This window comes from Lolium perenne, chromosome 5 (genome assembly GCF_019359855.2).
Source record: "Lolium perenne isolate Kyuss_39 chromosome 5, Kyuss_2.0, whole genome shotgun sequence".
In the NCBI taxonomy this organism is placed as follows: domain Eukaryota; kingdom Viridiplantae; phylum Streptophyta; class Magnoliopsida; order Poales; family Poaceae; genus Lolium; species Lolium perenne.
Window position 1 is genome coordinate 197,979,242 of NC_067248.2, and position 27,122 is coordinate 198,006,363.

At 46.7% G+C, this 27,122-nt stretch overlaps 1 long non-coding RNA gene across 4 annotated transcripts; it reads left to right on the forward strand.

The window, feature by feature from the left end:
* Positions 1 to 1,577: 1,577 nt before the first annotated feature.
* Positions 1,578 to 7,956, forward strand: LOC127301556 (uncharacterized). Of its 4 annotated transcripts, none has more exons than XR_011745406.1 (5): positions 1,578 to 2,691; positions 3,899 to 4,027; positions 5,222 to 5,276; positions 7,426 to 7,540; positions 7,617 to 7,956. It is a non-coding gene; the product is annotated as an uncharacterized lncRNA (long non-coding RNA). The 4 variants fall into 4 exon arrangements; XR_007852194.2 differs by lacking the exon at positions 5,222 to 5,276 and having other exon boundaries at positions 1,595 to 2,179; positions 2,561 to 2,691; XR_007852192.2 differs by lacking the exon at positions 5,222 to 5,276 and having other exon boundaries at positions 1,598 to 2,179; positions 2,557 to 2,691.
* Positions 7,957 to 27,122: the final 19,166 nt, after the last annotated feature.

Genomic DNA, 27,122 nt, shown 5'->3' on the forward strand with positions numbered 1-27,122 from the left:
CTTGCTACACGCCGCCTTGATGATGTTTCAATGGTGGGAGAGGGCGCCCTCGTTCCGGATCATGTTGATGGTGGCGTACTCACCATAGTTTTTCTTCTCGTTGAATGAATCAAGGATGCGCTTGTAGTACTTGCCGGAGAATTGGTTGGCTCCGGTGATGGGGCAAAAGCTCACTTGCTTCCACGCGTCAATGAGACATTCATCCCCCAAAGACCTCCACCTAGGACCACGAGTGTCGCCGGTCCACCTATTCGACGTCATCGTGGTCACGCCGGTGTCGGCGTCGATCAGCTCCTCCTGGACCTCCTTCTTCTCACCTTCGTCCTTATCGACCTCTTCTTCATACTCATCGACGGGGGGTTCGTAGGCGTGGCCATCGTGTATGAAGCCGGTGAGGATCTCGTCCCCGACGGCAATCTACGTAACAAGTTACCTAGTTTGAGTCGCTGGCGGTGTCTACGATGCACATAACACATAAAAAGAAAGAAAACTCACCTCGTCGTCGCCCGTGGACACGCCGGACGTGATGCCGAACACCTGGTGGGCGTTCCTGCTCTCGTCGGCGAACAGGTGGCGGGAAAGGCCGATGTCGTCTGTCACGTGGTCGTCGGTGCTTCCCGGGCGGCGCAGGTCAGGCGACGAGTTCAGGTCCACGCCCAAGCGAAAGGCGTTGTTGCCCCGAATCCGGCGAGAACGGTGCGTTAGGGTCGAAGGTCATGTTGTTGTCGGTGCACTCGGGAGAGTAGTGGGCGCAACCGTCCATCTTCGACAGCCGCATCTGCGAGAGCGACGACCCCTCTGCGAACTACCCCGCGTAGTACCCCGGCGACGAGGGTGAGCTCGAGAAGTTGCGGCCGGCGGGCTGCTGGCTCCCTTCGGCCTGGCCGCCGCCCAAACTGAGGCACACTTCCGTAGCAAACGCCACTTTCGCGGCTTCAAGAGCGGCGAGGCGGCGCCTCCTGCGATCGCCCGTCGCAAAGGAGCAGCGGCGTTTCTCGTCCTCCCACGCTTCCTGTGACATGTTCGCCGGCTTCTCCTTCGGCACGATGGTGCGCGACTTCGGCGGCGCCTTCGCTGCCTTCGCCGGAGCCTCTCTCTTCGGTGGCATGGTGGCGGCGAGGGTTTTTCGGGTTGGAGCCTGGATGGGAGATGGAACGGCGGGCGGGAGAAATGAACGGCGGATGGGACTGGTTTTTATGGAAAAGATGTATACTTTTAGGATGTGCGGCTGACAGGCGGCTCCCACGCCCAAAAAATTTCTTCTCGCGAGACGCCGGCGCGTTCGATTCGCGCCCTTCGTGAAGAGGCCGGCACGGGGTTGGCAGCGCTTCTATTGGGCTCGAAAAAGCGCAGGTGCTTTTTGGAATGCGCCGGTTTGAACTTATTTTTGCTGCTAGGCCCCCCAAAATGCTATCTTAGCCGCTATGTGGCGTGTAGGTAGAGATGCTTTGATTTCATAGATATCTCGGGAGGAGAATCTCAGACTTCAAAGGATGGGCACTTCTTGTCATGGAATTTTCTTTCTCTCCATGGTAGGCATATGAGCACCTCAGTATATTCCAGTTGCAGAGAAACTCCAAAAATAAAAGATATAAACAGAATCTCATACTCATGCGCCATAGCCCAACCCTAACAAACGTAGCCCCTGCTACGGTATGAGCGGAAACAAGGAAGGCCAGGGGGGTGCACCTGGTCTATATAAGACCGGCGGTGCACGCCTCCCTGATGGGGTATACCATACCAGATCGAGCCAGTAGGATACGCTGGCAGATCTGGCCGGACAGCCGCCTAGATGGGTTTGATCTCTCTCCCCTCTCCCTCTCTCTTCGTGTCGATCGTCTGCTGTGTTCGATGGGACTGGTCGGGGTTACGGTTGTTTTGATGGAGGTGTCAATGGCTGACAGAAGAGAGTGAGCACACAGCGGCAGACTACGTCTGATAAAGGCGATGGATCGATGCAAAGAGAAGAGAAAGACGCAGCTGCTGTTGCGTGCTCACCTCTCTCTCTGTCAGCTCTCTCTCCCCCTTGGGACTTGTTCCGCCATCAACCTCCCCTTGCCGTTCCCATCGCTTCGCCGCTGCGACGCGCGGCCATCTTTGTTTGCATTGACTGCCGAGAAGAGGCAGGTGTCCCCACCTGAACCCTATCTTGCTCGGATTCCTTGGGCTTTGGAATAAGGTACGCTGCGCGCATGCACGCCATGAATTCTTGCGCCGGCCGCCACCAATTCCTGTAGGAGTATGTCTTTTCTTCCCAGCCGTCTTTGCTTCTTCCAAAGGAGTAGCTCTACCCCCTTGGGGCAAGGGGACGCGTGTTGATTTGATTAACCATGGTGTTATTGTTTGCTCGTCTCCCCATGTCTGCTTAACGGAAAGCACTGTTTGACTAGTCGTCCTTGCTATGCCCTTCTCCTTCCTCTCCTCGTCTTCCTCCTCCAGCTTTCTCTTTCTCCCTTTTAACTTTGATGGAAGCGATTTCTTCCTACGAAGCTCACGAATATTTTACAAGTTTTCTCCTCCTTTTGCTTCCTCATCTTATGTGGTGCTGTGAGTTAGGCAGGAAGGAGGAGGCTACGGTGGCGGCGGGAGGCAGATCTACGATTCTTCGATTGCGCTTAAGTGGAAAAGGGCACCTAGCTACTGGCCGGCGAGACGGAGCCTTCCAGATCCGTGGCAGCGTTCCAGTTTCCGGTGAGTCCATGTGTTCCATAGTTCCTAATTTGGTTCTGTATAAAGTGGACATGCCTCCTCGTACATGGTCTATTATTGGGTATTGCAGCCGGTATTATTTTTATTTCTTTCGAGTATTACTCACGATGTCGTCTCTAATGGCGATCGTACATCTCATGGACTTGCCGATGATATGAACCAGTATGAATTATGAGTGTAAATCATGTGACTGGTTGGTTCTTGATATGGGCGATCGTTGTTGTCCTTTTAGCTCCAGTTTAGCCTTTTGCATGTTTGCATATTATTCTCTTATTCAGAGGGACTCGGTAACAACATAGTATGGGTCAACACTGGCCTCTGGTTCAGCCTTATTTAGTTGTTTTGTTAATCAAGTTCAGATTGATCTTGATCCCTATATGATCCTACGTATGAGCTGGAGATATATATAGCACAGTGCTCAATGCAAGGTCTTCTGATTGTATGCAGCATAAATCCTCTCCTTCTTCTCGAAGATTAGGATAGGTGTATGATTTCTTACAGTTCTTCCTAGTTCTCTGACTCCACATAAAATTGTTGTGCATTATCTTTGACATCAATTATTCTTCAGGATGTTACAGCTTAAACCTCATAACTTTAAGTAGAAACTGCCCAGAATACTGTTGGGCCATGTTTAAGTGCTCCTTAAACTAGCTATGCAATATTATTATCAAAATATAAGCATGCATTTGATGTTTAAGTAGTGGTTGCATATTCTCAATTTATATATACTCGTTCATATTCTGCACAATCCATGGTAATTTTCCGTATGCAATGTTTTTGCTGCACATGCATGGAGTTGTTTTCCTAGCTAGACAGAAGACCTTCATTTTAATATATACTTGATCATGAAACACATCGACATTACAATAATCTATCCTGGTTTTCATACAATATAATTGTATATTTGTATGTGATATATATGTGGAACGAGATGCTTCACTCTCAAGCATTAAATGTTCAATTGTATGTTTTTTTTTACATTTGTTGATTATTCTTGTTTCTGAGGACAGCCATAAGAACAATGTTGCTGTGCTCGCTTTGTAGAACAACACATTACGAGCTCTTTGTATTTTAATAATATTTCTAAGCACAAGAAGCGTTTTTCTTATCAAGTCAAGTTTGGGTAAATATTTTTCTGTTTTGATATGCATTATATACTGACTAGTTTTCTTACTGCATGTTTTGTTAGGAAAACAAAATCTTCCCTTAGTCGAGGAGATGGAGCCAGCAGCTTTGCTTCTGCGTGTGTAATTCATTGGTACCCAAAAGAAGTTAAATCTACATTGAAATCCAATTGGTGGATCATATAGTTTGTTTAGTAAGTCGAAAACAGCATTATTTAGTTGAATACCTGGTTGAATAAGTTGCTTTTCAGCACCTTAGCGAAATACTTCATGCCTTTGAATTTCTTGATATGTTTTCATACAGATTTTAGGTAGCTACATCCTGTTGGTTTTAGTGGCATATATTTTCTGAGTAACATACGTGAGTCTTTCTACTGTTGCATGCTATATAAGAAAGTGGATGAAAAGAAGTTAAATCTACATTGAAATCCAATTGGTGGATCATATAGTTTGTTTACAAAGGGGAAAATTGCATTATTCAATTAGTTACCTAGTTGACTTAAGTTACTTTTCAGCACCTTAGCGAAATGCATCATGCCATTGAATTTCTTTATATGTGTTTTTTGTAGCTACATCCTCTTGGTTATAGTAGTATATATTTTCTGTGTAAATTGCGTGAGTCTTTCTACTTTTGCATGCTACCTCAGAAATTGGATGATATATTATTGATTTAATTTTTGCCTTAGAAATCAATAAAAAAATAGAGAATCTTCTATTTTGGAGCAATATTTGTTTATCTTGAAACCTAGTAAAGAGACATAGGGAGGTTGGGCACTCTTCTTTCATGCTTTGGTGAGTTGTATTAGATCTTCCCAAATGTGTGTTTGTAAACATGATTGGTTGGGAAAGATTCACTGTCATGTCTAGGAGTAAAATGTTACCAACGAACTTCATTACCAACGAACTTCATTATGGAGAATCCAAGAGTTAATATCACAGTAAATAAAATATATTGACGGAATATTTCGATAATTTACCAGCACAACTCCTTTAATAATCGTAATTCCATGATAGGCAAGTTCTAAATCTGTTTCTTCTTCATATCAGTTAGGTAGATTTAAACACAAGATTGTATTTACACCCTGATTGGTTGTTGGAAATGGGATTGGAATCCACAAATTCGTATTGCTCATACATTAACTATTATATGCTTTTTGGATGCACACTAATTAGAAGTTGGATTTGGGGGATCAATTCACCCGCATAGGAACATAACTACAAATCGGATCCTCCAATTAATACCAAGTGCTATATAAGTATATGACTATAAAATCAGTGTATTTATAAGTGAAATAATAATATTTTGCAAGGAAAATAGAATGATACCTATTATACAAGATTTTTAATATAATTATATAGATATTACTGATCAAAGTCATGCTTCAAAGGAGGTGCCTCCGAGCAGGCCTACACCGTTTGAGGATGGCTTCGTTGCTTGTCATGGTGAGTTTTACCCCTACGACTGGATGACCCAAGCGAACATTTATGCATGGACAAAAACCGAAGCATCCAACTACTTGCCTTTTCCCACCGCAACACTAGAAGATCGATGGAATGCATGTCACTAGCGCATGTGTCCAAGTAGGGGTGTAAACGGATAGGATAATTTTCGCACTGAAACTGGCCTTGAATCCGTTTGAAGGATCCGTCGGACAAGGGTATCTGATTCCGACGTGGTGCTCCGGATACGGTATAGGATATGGTATAGCAAATATCATGCGGATATGGATTATCGGAAATTAATTAGGATAATACGAAAGGTTTTAAACCGGATAATCCGTTTTTGAGTCAAAAGCTAAGGCTAGTCTCACAATGTTAGTAGTGATGGAGTTACTGATGAATTCATTTGCAAGCAGGGTTTTAAACCGGATAATCCGTTTTTGAGTCAAAAGCTAAGGCTAGTCTCACAATGTTAGTAGTGATGGAGTTACTGATGAATTCATTTGCAAGCATGTTTAGCTCTAAATTTCTATCAATGCTTGAGTTTTAGCGGAAATTGTGTCTTTTTTCTTAACTACACAAGACCAAAAGTTTAAATCCCTCTCAAGATTTACAAGAACTTTAACTATCTACCGATGAGAGCATACATCTTCTGTTTCCGGTCCGAGTCCGTCCCATTTCCGATTTAAATCCGCAGTCTGGTATATCCACATTCAAATCCGAAATGGGTCAATATCCGTTCCGATCCGAATCCAGCAAAAATATATGGTGAAGGATATGGTATGAGAAAAATCCGATCCGATTCGTTTACACCCCGAGGTCTCTAAGCCTAGTGGGCTGCCCATTCCCATGTTCCGGGATGTCCGCTTATCATTTGCCAAAGTGGGCAACATCATGCGTCCTATCATTTTTCTGGACAATATGTCGAAATCTAATTATGATTAGAATTTTGTAATTTGTTTTGGTATGCTTATAATTTCCAACAAAATCATTTTGGTAACCTGAAGAATACAAAGTTAAAAGCCTAGAATGATGCATGTAGTATTTTGTACGTTCTCTTAATTGCTAAAAGGCAGCGTGAACGCAAAGAAACAAGCAAAGGAACATCTACTAGAGCGATGTTTGGGGTATCTAGGTCATCACTAGATTTTGGGGTTCTCCTCGAAGATCTCTCGTGACATGTAAGTTCTGCGGACCAGCAGTTAGTGCCGTCATGGGCTAGGCATGACACTAATAATGTAATCCCCACATCACTGACTTAACATTTATATATGAAGACCACTTCATCAATAATAAACTTGTCATTAGAAATAATTAGTTATAGAAAGAAATTTTTTAATTGGCTATGAGTGTCCATTTAACCTTTGTCTATTGTCTTATATACTATTACAATACAACTTGCAGCTAAATAGATTTTATATAAACGTTCTATTATGCCTAACTTCAATTTCAGTTTTGTAGACCTTAGCTTGTAGTTCATGAGTTGTTACAATACAACTTGGAACAAAAAAAATCTTCTTACACATAAAATTTCATTAGTAGGCCTAACTTTGTTTTGGTTTTGAAGACTTCAGCTTGGAGTTTATGAGTTTTTGAAGACCAAATTGACAACCTACTTAGGTCACACAAAGTTCTTAAGTTAGTTATCCTCGCTATTAAATATGTTTTGATGGTCATCCCATATACTGGTTGATCACTCACATGATAGATAGTTTTTCTAGAGATATAAACATATCTTACTGATTTGGAACCATCGTCATTTTTAACTTCCAAACAAAGTTGTCAGATTATCTGAGGTATTTTGCCATGCAAACACCTATCATGTAATGTACATATTTATATATATAATATGATAATTGATACATATCCATAAAATTTGTTTCCATGTGGCACAACCTAATTTGTTAATTTTTCTATAGATATCTAGGTAAAGATGCTTCTTATGCACTTGTATTCATTGGAACATTTGAGAAGTTTGCACTTCTGATCTTTAATACAGAAAGGATGGGTGCAAACATTTTCTCATCAAGCATATGATGAGGTTTCCACAGTTTTTGTGTTCAACCCTCTTTTTATTCTAGTAGATGAATACTTCAATGTCGAATAAGGATTTGTTCATAATGCATCTCTGATTGCTTTATTCTTTCTTCAGGTTCCCCTTCTCTTCGGTTGGAAGATTGCACGCTTTCATACTTCCTCGTCCATATCTTCAGTTTGTTTATCTGTCGTGATGTTGTTGTCAGCCAAATTATCTATTGTTGCAAGAGGTAACTTTACTGACATATATTATTTGATTTCTCTATGGTTCTCACGTGATATGATTTCTGTATGGTGCTTGAACAGGATGTAAGTCAAGATTATCTATAGCTCCATAATATAAGGCGAAAAGTTGGAACAGAGAGACTACACACTACAAGCATGATCAAGGAAAAAAGTTTATTGCAAACGCATTGGAAACTTGTGCTTCTCATATGCATTTCTGCCGTGGCCCAGTGTCAATTTTTCATCGTAATTAGCTACTCTGTGTACATTTTAGAAGCTTAGAAACCATGACACTCCTTATTTCTGTGGTTATCACAGCCTAAATGGAATGCTCTTTTGTAACCTGCAACGTCCTAACGGTCTAGTTGTGCTATGTAATATTTTATTTTACATGGGAAGCATGCATCAGCCTTTACGCCAATTTCCCCCATCTCTTGAAGCTTTATATTATATGCTCTCAGTATCCTCAATATTTATATTTCTAGAGGCCGTAACAAAAACTCTGCTGTTCTTCCCAAGCATATAGATGCGGTAGATGGTCCTGATTGTCATTAGATTTTTCGTATCTATGTAGGTAGTCTGTACAAGTTCTGTTTCTGTAAGAGTTTCAATGCCCATTTTGCTGCTGGCTCTTTGTTTCTCTGAAAGGGTTGCGGATATCTCTTGTAAACAGTTTTAGGTATATGCTGCCTCGCTAATGTTTTGCTGCGTGGATATTTATATTGGACCTTTGATCTCATGTGTCAAGCATGTTGTTACTGTAATTCTTCATGGCATTTTATGCGACTCCAGCAGGCCTTTGTCACTACAAATTGCACCCAGAGACTGTACCAATGATGTGCTTCCTTCTTTCTCAGTAAAGAATATGATTACCATAGTACATCAGCGCCCAAAAAAATCCTGATATTCCTCTAAAACTCTAGTGAATAAACTGCAGAAAACCAAACCTGCAACCTTAATTACAGGTGGTGAATAGCTGCTTGAGCCGGTTACCTCGAAAGACGATATGCCTTCACACACATAGCTAAAGTGGTATGTCACACATAGTTTACCTAACCGTCATTATGCATTATGCAAGGGTGGGTGACCTTACAGCACACACTATTTATTTATCAGTGTGCGATAGAGCCAACTTAATAAATCATGTATGATAGGGACAACTTAATAATTGCACACAGTCTGGGAAGTGAAAGTATTGGAAAGTGAATTGTCTGGGGAATGGTAAATTGTGTACGGTAGAGCCAACTTAATAATCGCACACGGTTTGGGAAGTGAAAGGATTGGAAAGTGAAATTGTCCGGGAATGGAGATACATTTCACACGCTTTCTTTGCTCTTGTCCTCTGCGTTTATGGATTATCGGCGTTTTTGGATCATCAGAAATGTTTATAGATGTTTTTAAGTATATTCAAACATAGTAAATTTAGCCTAATCGTCTGCTTCTAACATATCGAACACCGCAAACGACTTTAGTCCGCTTACAGTGTCCATCAACAACACCTATTAGTAGTACTTGCATTCCCAGTTGTACCAGTAACCCATATAACATTTCATCAAATAATAGTAGCAAGCTTTTCATAATATCTGATTGTACATTTGTACAACACATGTGTACATGCATTTCGATATATATTTTATTGCTAGCTATACAAATGAGTAATTTTTGGTTACGTCTTTGTCTTCCTCCTATAGAGGTTCATGTGGACATATCAGTCTTCCGAAAACTCTAGTTTTGATTGCTAGCTATACAAATGGGTAATTCTTCGTGACGTCTTTGTCTTCCTCCTAGAGAGGTCCATGTGGACATATCTGCCACATCTAGTTTTGATTGCTAGCTATACAAATGAGCAATTCTTGGTTTCGTCTTTTTCTTCCTCCTAGAGAGAGGTTCATGTGGACATATCTGCCATAGTCTTTCGAAAACTCTAGTTTGGAGAGGAGCTTTGAGGTGGTTCTCTAACCATGTATATTTTTACGTAGAAACACTATTCAAAAAATCAGCCGAGATACCGACTTATCGGCCGATTTATCGTGAATCGGGTGGTAACCGATTGTTGGGGGATGACCCCTGGTATGCCAAAGGCATGCCAAACCGGATGGTTTGAGCCATCAAGATACCGATTTAAAGTTTATTCCGGACTGTGAAGCTAAGCTTTTGGCTAAGTAAATCTTACCGGTATCCCCAAGAGGGGTATACCGGAATGAGCTAAGAAGACACCGGATTGCCGGTAAGAGGTGCACTGTAGAACGTCAGCAAGACTGGTCAAAGATTCTCGCAAGAGCTAGAGGACAAGGATGAGCTAAGCAAAGTAGCTTTAAACGAACCCTGACGCCAAAGAGGAAGGTGACGCTGAAAGCATCCGGAGGACGTCAGCCTCCCTGATTAAAGAAGATACCGGCGTCACCAGTGATTAAAGAGACTTTGTAAAGTAGTTTGTCTGTTCAAAGATGCCATTAGGGTTTCGTAGGGTTTCTTCTCCTGTAAGCCACCCTCTCCCCTATATAAGGAGAGGGGGCACACCCCATCGCGGGCATGTCCGACCTTGTATCCAGAAACCTGTAACCACTTGTGATCAATGAAGAGAGAGATCTAGAGCTGAGTTTATACTTGTGTTCATCTTCTTCTTCCTCTGGCCCAGGCCAAGTTCTTCAAGACACCATCCGGAAATCCATCCATACAACCAAAACCCTCCCCCGAATCCTCTAGCGCCCATTCGGCCCAACTTAAGCCATCCTATGGCATCTGTCTGTTCACCACGACGACAGTTGGCGCCCACCATGGGGCATGAAGCGGCGCTTGCTGGAGTTCACATTCGGGCGGGCCTCCTCAACGTCTCTGGCGAGCGGGTGGTGTCTGCGCTCGTGCAGCGCATCTACTCCATGGACTTCATCAACGACAACGCGGGCTGCTTCGCCAATGGCGGCGTCTTCCCCAAGAACAGCCGCATCATCGAGTTCGGCAGCCACCGCGTCTACTTCGGCACAGTCCCTGTGCGCCAGCGCCTCTCGCCGGTGCTGGTGGCGCCGGATCCGCCAAGGTGGCTGTGCGCGGGCCGCGCCGCCGGCAGCGTGGAGGTCATGATGGCAGGCGTGGCTGACGCCGGCAAGGAGATCGCAGCGGAAGGCGCTGGCCAGGCGAGGTCCACGCGCGCGGCCAAGCAGCCGACCGAGCGCGACCCAGGAGCTGCAAGTGCATCTGCAGCGCCACCGGAAACTCCTCTCCAAGCGGCGATGAACGTGCTGGCGACGCCCATCGCGCAGAACATCGACCCTGCAGCGGCTCAGGCGGAGCTGGAGGCAACGCGCAAGAAGCTGCTCTTCGGGGGCGCGAACATCATCCGAGCGCAGCGCGAGCTGAACCTAACCCTACGTGAGTATAACGCTGCCCATGGCTTTGCTTCCGTTAGCGCTCAGGCTGCAAGGGTGCCGGAAAACCGGCTTAAGGCTCGCAATCTAGATCAGGATTTGCGTAAGGAAGTTCTTGCCGGCAAGAGTGCCTCTGTATCTTTGAGCATCGTAGAGAAACCTAAGTACAGTAGCCCGGATAAAACCATAGAAGCTGCTAGGGCTGCTATGGAGCTGTGTGAATCGTTTAGCGGAGATGCTTTAGCAAAACAGCAAGATCGTGTTAGAGAGCTGCTTGATGTGATTCAGGAACAAAATGCTGAGCTTGCTAGAGAAAACAAAGCGGTTGCGGCATCAAAATCTGTGCGTTCGACAAAAAACGCCGGAAGCAAGTCCCATGGGCAGGCATCGTCCCCCCATCCGGATAGAAGAAGAGAAAAAGAGGGAAATGCGCGGCAGATGACCGTGTATGATCCGGTTCTTGCCGGAAAACAACAACCCGGGCAATATGAGGCCGGAAGAAAAAATCAAAGGGCAGGTCACGGCTATGCCGGAGATGACTATGCCGGAGAAGCCTATGCTGGGAACGCTTATGCCGGTAGAGGTGAAACCGGGCAAAATTATCGAGCGCCCAGAGCAACTTATGTGAATGAGATGCCGCCACCAAGGTACCGGCAGGCAAGAGCCGCGGTACCGGTAAGATATGATGAAGAAGATTCCGGAGTGGAACGAACCGGAGCCTACCGGAACCCTTTGGGGGAACGCGTTGGGGAAAGATGCCTACCGGAACGGGATGCGAGGCACCGTCTGGACAGAGTGCACCTTTCTGAGATGATTGAAGCTGAGGGTCCACCCGGTCCACAATGCTTTGGCCCACGGATCATGGGAGAAGAACCACCGGTACGCAACTTCCAGTTGCCCCGGGATACAAAAACATACGATGGCACAACTAAGCCGGAAGATTGGTTGGCAGATTATGTCACAGCAGTGTATGTCGCTGGTGGTGGAGGAAACCAGCGTTGGGCCGTGAGAATCATACCATCCTTCCTAGTGGGACCGGCAAGAATTTGGCTTAACAATTTGCCAAAGGGAAGCATCAATGGGTGGCTGGACTTTGAGGAAGCTTTTGTGAGCAACTTCAGCAGTACCTACAAAAGGCCAAATAGGCCGCAGCAGCTCGCTCTATGCCTGCAGCGTCCTAACGAAACAGACCGGGACTACCTGACCCGGTGGAACTCAACAAGGAATACATGTGAAGGGGTGATAGAAGCACAGGCAATTGCTTGGTTTTTCCATGGATGCCGGAGAGGATCACCGCTGTGGCAAAGGCTACAAAGGAACATGCCAACCACATTGGCTGAAATGATGCGGGTGGCGGACAATTATGCATTGGGAGACCCAATGCAACCGGCAGTGCAAGCTGAACCGACACAAACAAGCCAACCACGCCAAGATCAATATCGGGATAACCGGCACAACAAAAGAAGGGAGGATTTTCCGGATAGAAGGTATGGTCCGCAGCAAGTAGCCGCGGTGCAGGAGCATTCCGGTCCCAGCGGGAGCCAGAGGCAAAAAACCGGATCGCAGCCATGGGCGGGTCCTAAGAAACAATGGGTTGAAAAGAAGAAGTGGGGAGAGAAAAAAGATTGGCAAGAGCATGCAAGATATACCATGGAATCAGCAATGGAGCAACCATGCCGGTTTCACACTCTGAATCCGGCGAAGCCGGCAAATCATTTGACAAAAGATTGTTCCTGGATCAAGTACTTGATGTTGAAGGGTACGGTAAAAGATGCGCAAGCACAAGGCTGTTCCACGATAATGCCACCCTCGCAAGACATGTTGCGGCAACATCCATTACCACCGCCACCACCGCTTACCGGAGCCAACGCTTTACCGGTACAGCAGCACCAGCAAATTCATCAGGTGGTGGACGACAATGATCAACCGCCACCACCGGCACCTTTGGGCCGGAACGTTTACAAGGACCCGCATTTGTGCTGTGTTGTGTTCGTTACTGAGCCAACCGACAGGCAGAGCATGCATCGTCGTTCCATGGAAGTGAACGCAGTGATGCCGGCAGTTCCCAAATACATGATGTGGTCAGATCAGGAAATCACCTGGTCGTTCAAGGATCACCCCAAAATCATGCCGAACCCAGGTGGCTACGCTCTTGTTGTGGACCCAATCATGCAAGGGCCAGAGACTCAAGTCAAGTTCAGCAAAGTGCTGATAGACAATGGAAGCAGCATAAATATCATGTACAAGCATGCAATGCGTACGCTAGGCATAACGGAAAACATGCTACAGCCAACTCACACAACATTCCATGGAATCGTTTCGGGCCTGTCTTGCGCGCCTGTGGGAAAAATCCGGGTGGATGTGTCATTCGGAGGACGTGACAACTGCCGGGTTGAAAACATTCTGTTCGAAGTGGTGGACCTAGACAGTCCTTACCATGCACTGCTTGGGAGACCGGCATTGGCGGCGTTCATGGCCTCCACTCATACGGCTTATCTCAAGATGAAGATGTCGGCACCTCGTGGACCCTTAACTGTGGTGGGAAATTACAATATCTCACTGGAAACTGCTTCCGCCGGATCAAACCTGGCAGAATCGCTGGTGATTGCAGAGGAAAAAAGGAGGATGCAAACTGCGGTTGCGCTGGCTCAATCCTCACAGTTGAGCTTAGCAGCAATGAGTGGAAACTTGGGCACACCGGCATTCAAGCCGACAAAAGAAACAAAGGAAATTGTGCTGGATCCGGCTTACCCTGAGCATACCGTTCGTATCGGTGCCGGCCTAAGTGAGGCATAGGAAAGCGCGCTCGTCAGCTTCCTCCGTGAGAATTGGAATATCTTTGCCTGGTCTACTGATGACTTGGTGGGTGTTCCGAGGGAGCTGGCTGAGCACTCTCTAAATGTCCGGAAGGATGCTAAGCCGGTGCGACAACCTTTACGCCGGTTCGCTGAAGATAGGAGGAAGATCATTGGAGAAGAAGTGACAAAGTTGCTGGTTGCCGGTTTCATCGTGGAAGTACTGCATACTGAGTGGCTAGCCAATCCGGTGCTGGTCGAGAAGAAAAAAGAGGAGGAACCCAAAGCTCCAAAGGTGTGGCGCATGTGTATCGACTACACCAACCTGAACAAGGCTTGCCCTAAAGATCCTTTCCCTCTACCCCGGATTGATCAAGTGATCGATTCCACTGCTGGTTGTGAGTTGTTGTCCTTTCTGGATGCTTATTCCGGTTTCCACCAGATTCCCCTGAAAAAGGAAGATCAAATAAAAACTGCGTTCATTACCCCGCACGGGGCTTATTGCTATGTCACTATGCCTTTTGGTTTGCGCAACGCTAGTGCAACGTACCAGCGCTGTATGCAAAAATGCTTGTTTGATCAAATTGGAAAGAATGTGCAAGTCTATGTGGACGATGTCGTGATAAAAACTAAGGTAAAAGAAACCTTGATCGATGATCTCCGGAAAACATTTGACAACTTAAGAAGGTTCCGGATGAAGCTCAATCCGGCAAAATGCACCTTCGGTGTCCCTGCCGGCAAACTGCTTGGCTTTCTTGTATCAAGCCGGGGCATTGAAGTGAATCCGGTAAAAACCCGGGCAATAGAAAGAATGACTATACCGCGGGAACTAAAAGATGTGCAAAAGTTTAACGGAAGCTTGGCATCGCTAAGCCGGTTCATAAGCAGGTTGGGGGAAAAGGCTCTGCCGCTCTATGCATTAATGAAAAAATCCGATACCTTCGTCTGGACCCCGCAGGCAGACGCAGCATTCAAAGAGCTGAAAACAATGCTAGCCACCGCACCGGTGTTGGCCTCACCTCTGGAAAGGGAGCCCATGTTGTTGTACATAGCAGCAACCAACCGGGTTGTAAGTGTTGTGGTTGTAGTGGAAAGAGAGGAGGAAGAAAAAATCGTGCAGAGGCCGGTATACTACTTGAGCAAGGTTCTCTCCCTCTCAAAATAAAACTACCCCCTCTTCCAGAAGATGACCTATGGCGTGTTCATGGCCGCCACGAAGCTTAAGCATTATTTTGAGGAGCACCCCATGAAAGTGGTAAGTGAGGCACCCATTTCAGACATCATGGGCAACAAAGATGCCAGCGGCAGGATTGCAAAATGGGCAATTCAATTGTCACCATACGTGCCGGTATACGAAAGAAGAGATGCCATAAAATCACAAGCCTTGGCTGATTTCCTGGTCGATTGGGCAGAAATGCAATACAAGCCGCCGGAACAGAAAATAGAGTACTGGAAGATGCATTTTGATGGATCCGAACTCAAAGAGGGTCTAGGTGCCGGTGTGGTACTCACTTCACCAAAGGGAGATCATCTCCGGTATGTTTTACAAGTGCATTTCAGGGCATCGAAAAATGTCGCTGAATATGAGGCTCTGATCCATGGGCTTAAGGTCGCAAAAGAAATCGGTGCACACCGGATCATTTGCTACGGCAATTCAGATCTTGTGGTGCAACAATGTTCCGAAGATTGGGACGCAAAAGATGCCAACATGGCCTCATACCAGTTTCATGTGCAAAAGATTGCCGGCTTCTTCGACGGGTGTGAGTTTCACCATGTGCCGCGGGCTGAAAATAAAGCCGCGGATGCTTTATCCAAGCTAGGCTCGTCTAGGCAGGAAATTCCTCCCGGAATAGCCTTGGCACACTTAAGGATTCCATCGATCAAGCCAAGTCCGGAATCGGAATCAATTTTTGTACCGGTGCCGCATGTGGTGCCAATGGATATTGATGAAGGAAACCCGGGGACTGTTCCGGTAAACTCGGGGACTGCTCTGGTAAACTCGGGGACTGCGATGTCCATACCGGAGGAAGCAATAATGGTGGATAGTATGGAGATAGACGTGCCGGTATTTCTGGTTAGAGAAGCACCATCTTGGGTTAAACCTATTAAGGAATTCCTGATCAACGGCACCTTGCCGGTTGACGAAAACGAATCGAGAAGGATCCAGCGGAGGTCCAAAGCATACACCTTCATCAATGGCGAGGTATACAAGAGAAGTGTTACCGGTGTCCTTCAAAGATGCGTGGAACCGGAAGAGGGAAAAGAGATGCTGGTGGAAATCCACCAAGGGGAATGTGGGCATCACGCTTCATCAAGGGCGCTGGTGGCAAAAGTGTTCCGGCATGGGTTCTATTGGCCCACTGCGCTGGAGAATGCTGAGGATCTGGTACGGAAATGCAACGGGTGCCAGAGATACACCAAGCAAAATCATACCCCGGCATCCGGTTTAAAAACTATACCGTTAACTTGGCCGTTTGCTGTTTGGTGCCTTGACATGGTTGGCCCATTCAAAACTGCAAGGGGAAACATGACCCACATCTTGGTAATGGTGGATAAATTCACCAAATGGCTGGAGGTAAAACCTATCGCAAAATGTGATGGCCATACGGCGGTAAAGTTCCTGAAAGATGTCATTTTGCGGTATGGATACCCACATAGCATCATTACTGACAATGGTTCAAACTTCTCCCAAGGAGAATTCAAGCGATTCTGTGAGGATAATAACATCCGGTTGGATTTATGCTCAGTGGCACACCCGCAAGGCAATGGCCAGGTTGAAAGAATCAATGCACTTGTGCTTTCCGGTATAAAACCAAGGCTCATTGAACCACTCGAAAAGACACCGGGATGTTGGCTTGATGAGTTGCCATCAGTGTTGTGGAGCATAAGAATGACTCCGAACCAGTCTACTGGATACACTCCATTCTTCATGGTTTATGGGGCAGAAGCTGTAATCCCAACCGATATCATTCATGACTCTCCAAGGGTTCAACTCTATACCGAAGAAGAGGTAAAAGAGGCCCGAGAAAACGATGTGGACTTGCTGGAAGAAGCAAGAGAGCTGGCTTTGGCAAGAACAGCCATTTACCAGCAGAACCTCAGACGCTATCATAGCCGGAAGGTTAACCCGAGGGTATTCCGGGAAGGAGATCTGGTGTTACGCCTAGTGCAGCGCACTGAAGGCCGGCATAAGCTTTCACCCCCATGGGAAGGACCTTTCATTGTGAGCAAGGCTCTCCACAATGATGCCTATTATCTGATCGATGCACAGGAATGGAAAGAAGGAAAGGCGGACAGATCCGGAGACGAAACCAAGCGTCCGTGGAACATAGCTTTGTTGCGTCCTTTCTACTCCTGAAGTTGTGGTGTAAGAAGTTCCTTTTTTGTACCTTATTTGCTATGAATAAAAAATGTCGGCACCTCGAATGAATCTCAGGGACTGCCTCTACCGAAGTTGCATGTAATGCGTTTGTTTTTTCAGTTTACCGGTTGCTTGTTGAACATTTTTTCTTTCCGGTTCAGTAACGTGCTAAACCTACCGGAGTCTTCGACTCTGCTGCTGTCCGCAACCTGGCTTCATGGCAAGTAAGATAAACCGGTAGGAATTAAGCACGTGAACTACGAAAAGAGAGAGTGGGAACGGACAATCCGGAAAAGTTTAACTAACCCTGGTTATACCAGTTTTTTGTGAAAATTTCGAGTTATTTCTAAGTTCAAGAAAGTGCTTGCTTGGCAAAAGAACTTTGTAACTCATACGCCAAAACACCCAAAAGAGGTAGGCAGAGCCGAAGCAAAAGAACCAAGTGTGCATCAGATTGGATGCGGAAACAATTCCGGAACCTTCACAGTGCAAGATAAAAGCAAACAACAGAGGCAACATGCTCAGATAGCAAACCAGCATAACTTAATAACTTACCGGTATAACACACCGGCATGAAAGTTGTAGCCTAAACAAAGGAAATGCTAAGTTTTATCTTACATCATGAACCCCGGCATACCGGGGTAGGATTTAACAAGCATTGTTTTAAGCCAACATGATACAAAAGGTGCAAAGTGAGAGCATCTAGACAGCAGGGGCTTCAGGAGGAGCATCACCGGCTTCTGGAGCTTCCGGAGGCGCATCACCAGCATCCGGAGGAGCATCATCTTCTCCGGCATCCTCATCTTCCTCGTCCTCTTCTTCGTCGTCACTAAGATAGTCCTTGACGTCGGGAGGAGGAGGAGGGATGAAGGTGCGGATTGGAGCGTACTCCGCTATCCGGTAGGCGCGGTCCTTCTGCTTCGCGGTGAGGACTGGGTCCTTATCGGTGGGAGCGTCGCGGCGCAAGCTGTGGAAGACCTCCAGGTCCAAGTCTTCATACCAGCAGCAGGCGATGCGTAGCGCCGCATCTGCTCCGGCACGGGCTGCTGAGCACTGCCACTCGGGGATTCTCCGGCCGGCACCTTTCAGGCGATCGGAGGTAAGTGTCAGGTTGGCCGGCATCTCCTCCCCAGGCCATAGCACTTTGAAGAGCTGGATCGCCACATCGGGCAGATCGACAAGATGCCGGTCCACCGCGCGCATGTGCTGGACCCGGGCAGAAAGCGCGACCAGATGATCATAAGGATCCCAGGGCGCATTCGGGTTCGTCATTTCTTGTTCAGCCCTGCGTTCCGTCACCTTCTTGTGCGCGTGCACCTGCGAATCCGGAAAGAGCCCTGCAAGAAAAAAGAGAGAAGAAATAAGAGCATGCTACCGGAAAGTATAAGCTTATAAGCAAAAGAAAGAGAGGAAAAGAGACTTACTGAGGGCGAGCGCGTCGGTTTGCACAACCAACCGGTCGTACTCCTTTTGCTCCGCCTCTAAGAGGGCGATCCGGTCTTGGGCCGCCTTCCGCGCCCCGCTCTCCTCATCCAGCTCAGCCCGCAGCACTGCGGTGGAATCAGCGCACTCCTTTAGAGTTTCATCCAGCTTGGCCTCGGCTGCGGCTTTGGCCTCCTTCCTCTCCTGGTCATGCCGGAGCTCAGTCTGCACCAGCTTTTCCTTCAGCTGGGCGGAGATAACCTCCTGGGCGCCCAGAGCTTTGCGGTGTGACAGGATGAGCTGCTCCTTTTCAGCTGGAATCCGGAAAAGAAACGTTAACAGGAATGTAACCGGTAGGATGCAGAGAGGCAAATCACCCGGAAAAGGAATAGTACCTTGAAGGGTGGAGAGCTGAGCTTTGAGGGCCTCGATGGAGGCTTCCGGAACAGCTGCTATGCAAAGAGTTTATGAGTAATGAGAGGGAAAAACAACAGGTAAAAAGAAGCCGGATGCACAAAGAACGAACCTTGGCAATGGTTGTGGGCCTCAGCGAGGTCCCGGTGCTCCCACAGAAGCTCCTCAAAGAGGCGCTTCCGGGCGTCCGCCGTGCTCTGTTCAAGTAAAAATGACAGTAAGAAGATGCCGTTTTTTGGTGTTTCTAAGGAAGTTTCGCGCTCAGAGCTATGCTCTCAACCCGAAACTCGGGGACTGGGAAGATATACATGATCTTGAAAGAGTGAAAACCGGCAAGAATTTAAATAACTTTAAAGGTGTGGGCAACTTACCACCACATTATTGGTAGCGTCGTGCCACGCGTTGTCTAACTCCTTGACCACGTGCCGCAGTCGGCTAAAATGTTGCCCGGTGCTTCGAGGGCCCGCGGGATCAATGACCGGCATCTTGTGCTTCCCCAGGCCGCACGTCGCCGGGGACTCATCCGATTGATTCCACTTCTCAGCGTAATCAAGGAGATGCCCCAGCTCGGCTCCTCCGCGGGTGAGCTCGGTGATCCGGCCCAGCTGAGCTGAAGCCGTTTCCCCGGCCACAATAGCGGCACGACCGACATGCAGTACAAGGGACTGCGGGCCGGAGGAGAAGGAGCTGGCTGCGGTGGCAGCCGCGGCTGGTTTTGGCTTGGAGAGCTTGGTGCCCTCCGGAGGTGTAGGCTTGGCCCCAGCGGGTCCTTGGCTTGGCGGCGGTGTTGGCTTGGCGGCGGTTGGCTCGCCGGTAGAAGCAGTCGCTGGAGGCACGGGCGCAGTCTTGGGCGGAGCAAGAGCGTCAGCCGCGTCCTGTGCCGGAGCGGAGCTTGCCGGGACGGAAGAATCCGGCACGGTCTTCGAGGGGGAGGAAGCAGGAGTCCTCTTCTTCTTTTTCTTCGGGGCGGGAGGAACCTGAGGTTCTGCCCTCCCGGCAGCTTCAGTATCGGCGTTGGTGTTGCTGGCACCAGTGTCTTGAGTTTCTGGAGGGGAGATAATGTCCTCCTCCGCGCGGTGTTCTAAAGGTTCCGGGGCCGCGCGCCCCGCACTTGTGGTGCCTCCCAGAGGAGAGGCCGAAAAGTTGCCGGCACCAGATGGTACCGGGCTTGGTTGAGGAGGAGGGGAAGTCCTCGCGGCTTCCTCAGAGCTTTCTAGCCTCATGCCGGTGGTGCTCTTGGAGATCTTGAGCGCAGCGCTAGAAAAGATAGAAGAAAAAAGAAGTTCAGAAAGAGCAACCAGAAAAATAGGTTCTTCGAACAAAGGCAAAGAAGAAAATGGAAACTTACCCGGAAGCAACCGGCATCTCCCGCCTCCGGTATTGCTTCTTGGAAACCCTCTTTCCGCCAACAACTTCCTGCCGGGAGCGCTTGGCGGGAGGAGCGTCGCTAGGGCCGGCTTCGGGCGCCGGTGCCTTGTTCTTGCCCTGAGAGGCAAGTTTCTCCAAGAACTCCCGGCCAACCTCGGCCTGTAGCGGAGTAGCATGGTCCATGACCTGTGGGTTGGTGCTGGCTGAGGGAGCATCTACAGCAAGACAATACATGAGGAAGCGAAAGAATAAAATACCTCGAGAACAGTGACCTCATCATCGGAACCGGAAGCATCGGTTGAAAAGTTACCGGGGCGCGAGGTGTGGGTGCGGCCCATCTTGTTCTTGGTCCAGACCACGTAAGGATCTGGATCCACTTCGTCCAAGTCTCGCTTTTGGCAAGGACCTCGAGCCTCTGTGGCAATGCGAGGAAAGCGCTCGCGGGCCTGAAAAAGAGAAAAAGACAGTCGGTTATGCATCGAAACAGTGCGCATGTCTCTAACAGGCACTGTACCCGAGAAATTCTCGACTTCACCGAGGAAGAGTTTAATGCTAGAGATACCGGAAAGATCCGGAAAGAAAAAGAAAGTCCGGCAGAGACGCCAGAGGATTTAAATTGGTTACCGGAAGGATTAACCCGGTACCTTGTGAGATGGGAACCTGGCATGGTCCGTCGGATGAGATCCACCGGACTATACCAGCTTCGGGGACTAATGTTGGGGGGATGACCCCCGGTATGCCAAAGGCATGCCAAACCGGATGGTTTGAGCCATCAAGATACCGATTTAAAGTTTATTCCGGACTGTGAAGCTAAGCTTTTGGCTAAGTAAATCTTACCGGTATCCCCAAGAGGGGTATACCGGAATGAGCTAAGAAGACACCGGATTGCCGGTAAGAGGTGCACTGTAGCACGTCGGCAAGACTGGTCAAAGATTCTCGCAAGAGCTAGAGGACAAGGATGAGCTAAGCAAAGTAGCTTTAAACGAAGCCCTGACGCCAAAGAGGAAGGTGACGCTGAAAGCATCCGGAGGACGTCAGCCTCCCTGATTAAAGAAGATAACGGCGTCACCAGTGATTAAAGAGACTTTGTAAAGTAGTTTGTCTGTTCAAAGATGCCATTAGGGTTTCCTAGGGTTTCTTCCCCTGTAAGCCACCCTCTCCCCTATATAAGGAGAGGGGGCACACCCCATCGCGGGCATGTCCGACCTTGTATCCAGAAACCTGTAACCACTTGTGATCAATGAAGAGAGAGATCTAGAGCTGAGTTTATACTTTTGTTCATCTTCTTCTTCCTCTGGCCCAGGCCAAGTTCTTCAAGACACCATCCGGAAATCCATCCATACAACCAAAACCCTCCCCCGAATCCTCTAGCGCCCATTCGGCCCCAACTTAAGCCATCCTGGCATCTGTCTGTTCACCACGACTCACCACGACGACACCGATAAGATTTGGCATATCAGCTGACTTATCGCTAGCACCGATTTTTCATCCTATTTCAGTCTGATTACCGATATTTAGGCCGATTTTCAGTCACATTTCGCTGAAATTCGGTCTCACGGTCGATAGTTTTTTCCTATATTCTAGTTAAACTGTGCATTAGCTTAAAATTTTCATTTTTATTGATTTAGATGCAAGGAATCAAGGTAATACTTACGTTCAATGCCCTAATATTATTTTTACATAGCATATTATAGAAACTTTAGTGCCAAAAATTAGGATTTACAAAAAAACTATGCCGATAAAATGGTCGACCGATAAAATCGACTAAGCTGCAGATAAACGATTAATCTCCATTTTAAGTCCAGCCGATAAGTTACGATTAACGATTTCTTAAACATTGCATAGAAATAAAGAAGTGAATCAGTGATATAATTGAATCAAATATACCACTTAAGCAAATAGATCAGTCATATGATTGAAGAAATTAGCACCAAAGAATCATGCATTTATATGAAAGAGAGACACATGCCACTATGGTATCTCATGAAGGCAACAACAACAACAACAACAATAACAACAACAACAATAACAACATTGTAGGACTTGACGCCCTAAGCACAAAACTAGAAAAAAACATTTATCATGCGAGAATTAAAACACATAAAAGGTGCAATTATAAAATAATCTAGTTCAAATGATTAGTGGACTTACTTTTGCGCGTGGAGTATCAGGGGCGTACCAGGTGCCAGCTGATACCTTTGATCTGTTGTACTTGTCGCGTTTTCCCTAGAGACCTAGGTTTATCGTATCCTAAGAAAGAATGCTTTTGGCGTAAGATCACTCAAAATCTTGAGTCGTTGTTTAAATGTTGTTTACTAGATCAAGAATTTTCTTTGTTTGGTTGCGTATCGATGTTCGGAGATATGACAGGGCTAAGATTTCACCTCTAGGTGTGCATTAGTAAATATTAATGGGATACATAGATAAAATGAAGCACACATGTATGAATATACAACAATAAAGAGAAGCAGTCTATTGGGGCGATGCGTCCTAATAACCCATATGTGGCATGCAACAAATAATATGCGAGGCCTCAGGCCTAGCCCGTGAGTACTACTCACACATGATTAGATCAAAAATCATAAACTTTGTATTGAAAATCTCGAATTGATGAATAGCAAATAGTCTTACAATATCGACAATCGCGATGGAATCAATATTTCAAAGTAGATGGGAGGGGAGATGATGATTGATGGTGCATTTCATATAGTGTTTTGATCCTAATTTTCCATTACAAAATCTCTCATTGCATACTCTATCTATAAATTTCATGTCGTTTTGCACAAGTAGTAGTTTTATTAGGGTTGTTAGAAAAAGTATTTTTATTAGTATTTTACTACTCTTTCTTGTCTTCGATGTGTGTGTTGGAGTTCTCAACATTTATGAATAAAGCACAGTGAAAGGAGCCAACAGAAGGAAATATGGAGGTGTTACAGGAGCCGGTAGCCATACGAAGGGTGGACAGAGTGATATTTTCCAGAACAAGATAATAAAGATCCAATACCATGGTGTTCTAGACCTCATCCATATGAATCTAACGAGTTGAATCACGTCCTAATCGGAGTTCGTATGAGGAAAGAGCATGCAAACTATCACATGACTCCAAAATGTTTAACGACCAAGGGTATGGTCGTGATGACCGTACCGGTGCCGGACCTCCATAGGAACCGTTTCTTCAATCCTAACAATATTTGTGAAGGGATCAAGTACATATCTAGCCTCCACAACCAATCTCAGTTCACGTCTCCATGGTGGATCCCTACCGTCTCCACCATCAACATATCCACACCATGATCATCAAGGAAGAGGAGAAGAAGGCTTGGCACAAGTAGGCCTCGATATCACCCTTCATCATTACCATCATCGATGTGCACGTCAACCATTCATTCATCCATCGCGTTGTAATCCCAAAATCTATATATTGTGGATCGGTACGTGTATCATTTATTCATTCGCACATTATTACTCATATGATGTCTTTTACCCTTGTACTTGAGTAGTTTGGTTGGGGATATGGATGAATCCTAGAACTACTATGAATTGAAATAAAGGTTAAGATGTATTCTCTTGTATGCGTGTAGTGGTATTCTACAACGATGTTGCGTGAATCTTGCCACATAATAGTTTGTCCCTTGGGGACGTTGGAGGTAATCATAGTTGTACGTAGATTGGGGGTTTGATGGTGGGAGTGAGAGCGACCCATCACATCCCATCAACTACCATCAATGAGGGAATAACGGAGATCCTAGAACTATACCCGTAACTTGGGGAGACCCTTAATTACTGGTGCCTCCGGCGACATGCTAATATATGAGGACTAGTGGTGGTTACGTTGGGTGTGTATACACATCGCGCCTGTGGCGTACCTTTACTTGACTCTCTGTACATGCATACTACATCTTAAATCAATGCTACTAATGACGAGTGATGAGGACATCCTACTACACTACTACCTCCGTCATTGTAAGATGAAGACGATGCTGATGTAAAGCTCAAGTCCAATGAAGTTAGGATTGTACCTATGACAAGAGCTCATGTGAAGCTACTCAAATAAAAGGTGCACTTGTTCCTAAGTGATACTTCGATCAATGAGAACTTTATACTGCCTAAGTCCTTTCACTTATGTATGATCAGGTACAAAGAAGGAGCAAACATCGCACGAGGAGGAGAGGAGCAGCTGGACAAGAAGCTGAACATGGAGCTGGACATGGAGCTGGACATGAAGATATCCCATGGACGCGCGAGGGAGGAGAGGGAGGCATGCACGAAGGAGGAAGAAGTCCAGGCCAGTGCACAACCCGGTCAGACCGGCTGCCACGCCGGCGCGCCCGGTCCCAGGCTCGGTCCAACCGGACTCCAGACCGGACGAGCCCGGCGCCGACCGGATTCCCAACCGGTGAACACCGGGAAACATCCAGGGGCCCTGGACCCTTAACCCGGTCACCACCCGGTGCTAGGTCCGGTTCCGACCGGCCTGCCCGGTCCCAGGCCCGGTCGACCGGCCCCCAGGCCGGCCGTGTCCGAGTCTGTCTCGACCAGATCCCGATCTGGGTCGGTTTTCAATGTATTTTCTCGAACCCTGGTCGTCCTTCCTGAACCCCTATATAAGTGCCCAGGACGCCCCCAAATTAGGTTTAGACCATGTTTAAGATAAACCCTAGTTCATAGTTGATTGCTTTGCAACTCTATCGAATTCATACACCATATTGCATCGATTTGGTGTTTGCTACTGAAAGTCTTGTGTGATGTGCTGTTCCATTGGGAATTAGACGGTTGCAACTTACCACTTCGTGGTCGGCGGCTACGTGCGCAAGTGAGTGGAGTTGCGAATATCTTGGAGGATTGACAGCTGTTGCATTGGCGACAGGGATTGATCGAGAGAATTCGTTGGCGTCATACAAGTTATCTCCACCTCCTCATCGTGTTATCTCCGCTGTGTTCATAGTGTGTTCATCACCACCACCGTCGCTTACTGAGAAGATCGGGCAACCCCTTATCATCTTGGTATCAAATTTCAGTGTTTCCTCGGTAAGTGATACGTCGCCGACGTATCGATAATTTCTTATGTTCCATGCCACATTATTGATGATATCTACATGTTTTATGCATACTTTATGTCATATTTATGCGTTTTCTGGAACTAACCTATTGACGAGATGCCGAAGTGCCAGTTCCTGTTTTCTGCTGTTTTTGGTTTCAGAAATCATAGTAAGGAAATATTCTCGGAATTGGACGAAATCAACGCCCAGGGTCCTATTTTCACACGAAGCTTCCAGAAGACCGGAGGAGATACGAAGTGGGGCCACGAGGTGGCGCCACACTAAGGCAGCGCGGCCAGGCTAGGGCCCGCGCCGCCCTGTTGTGTGGGTCCCTCGTGACTCCACCGACCTTGCCCTTCCGCCTACTTAAAGCCTCCGTCGCGAAAACCCTATCACGTTCGACGAAACCAGAGAAAACCTTCCAGAGCCGCCGCCATCGCGAAGCCAAGATCTGGGGGACAGGAGTCTCTGTTCCGGCACGCCGCCGGGACGGGGAAGTGCCCCTGGAAGGCTTCTCCATCGACACCACCGCCATCTTCATCAACGCTGCTGTCTCCCATGAGGAGGGAGTAGTTCTCCATCGAGGCTCGGGGCTGTACCAGTAGCTATGTGGTTCATCTCTCTCCTATGTGCTTCAATACAATAATCTCATGAGCTGCCTTACATGATTGAGATTCATATGATGATGCTTGTAATCTAGATGTCATTATGCTAGTCAAGTGGATTTTACTTATGTGATCTCCGGAGACTCCTTGTCCCACGTGTGTAAAGGTGACAGTGTGTGCACCGTGTGGGTCTCTTAGGCTATATTTCACAGAATACTTATTCACTGCTATGAATGGCATAGTGAAGTGCTTATTTATATCTCTTTATGATTGCAATGTGTTTTGTATCACAATTTATCTGTGTGCTACTCTAGTGATGTTATTAAAGTAGTTTATTCCTCCTGCACGGTGTAATGGTGACAGTGTGTGCATCGTGTAGTACTTGGCGTAGGCTATGATTGTGATCTCTTGTAGATTATGAAGTTAACTATTGCTATGATAGTATTGATGTGATCTATTCCTCCTTTCGTAGTGTGAAGGTGACAGTGTGCATGCTATGTTAGTACTTGGTTTGGTTATGTTGATCTATTATGCACTCTAAGGTTATTTAAATATGAACATTGAATATTGTGGAGCTTGTTAACTCCGGCATTGAGGGTTCGTGTAATCCTACACAGTTAGTGGTGTTCATCATCCAACAAGAGGGTGTAGAGTCTAGCATCTATCTATTTATTCTGTTATGTGATCAATGTTGAGAGTGTCCACTAGTGAAAGTATGATCCCTAGGCCTTGTTCCTAAATACTGCTATCGCTGCTTGTTTACTGTTTTACTGCATTTATACTGCCTGCAATATTACTACCATCAACTGCACGTCAGCAAGCACTTTTCTGGCGCCATTGCTACTGCTCATACTTATTCATACCACCTGTATTTCACTATCTCTTCGCCGAACTAGTGCACCTATTAGGTGTGTTGGGGACACAAGAGACTTCTTGCTTTGTGGTTGCAGGGTTGCATGAGAGGGATATCTTTGACCTCTTCCTCCCTGAGTTCGATAAACCTTGGGTGATCCACTTAAGGGAAACTTGCTGCTGTTCTACAAACCTCTGCTCTTGGAGGCCCAACACTGTCTACAAGAATAGAAGCACCCGTAGACATCAAGCTATTTTCTAGCGCCGTTGCCGGGGAGGAAAGGTAAAAGGCATTCATACTCCGGTCCCAGGTAAAGTACTTTTCTGTTGCCGTTGTGTGTGTGCTCGAAGCTATTTCCTTTAGAT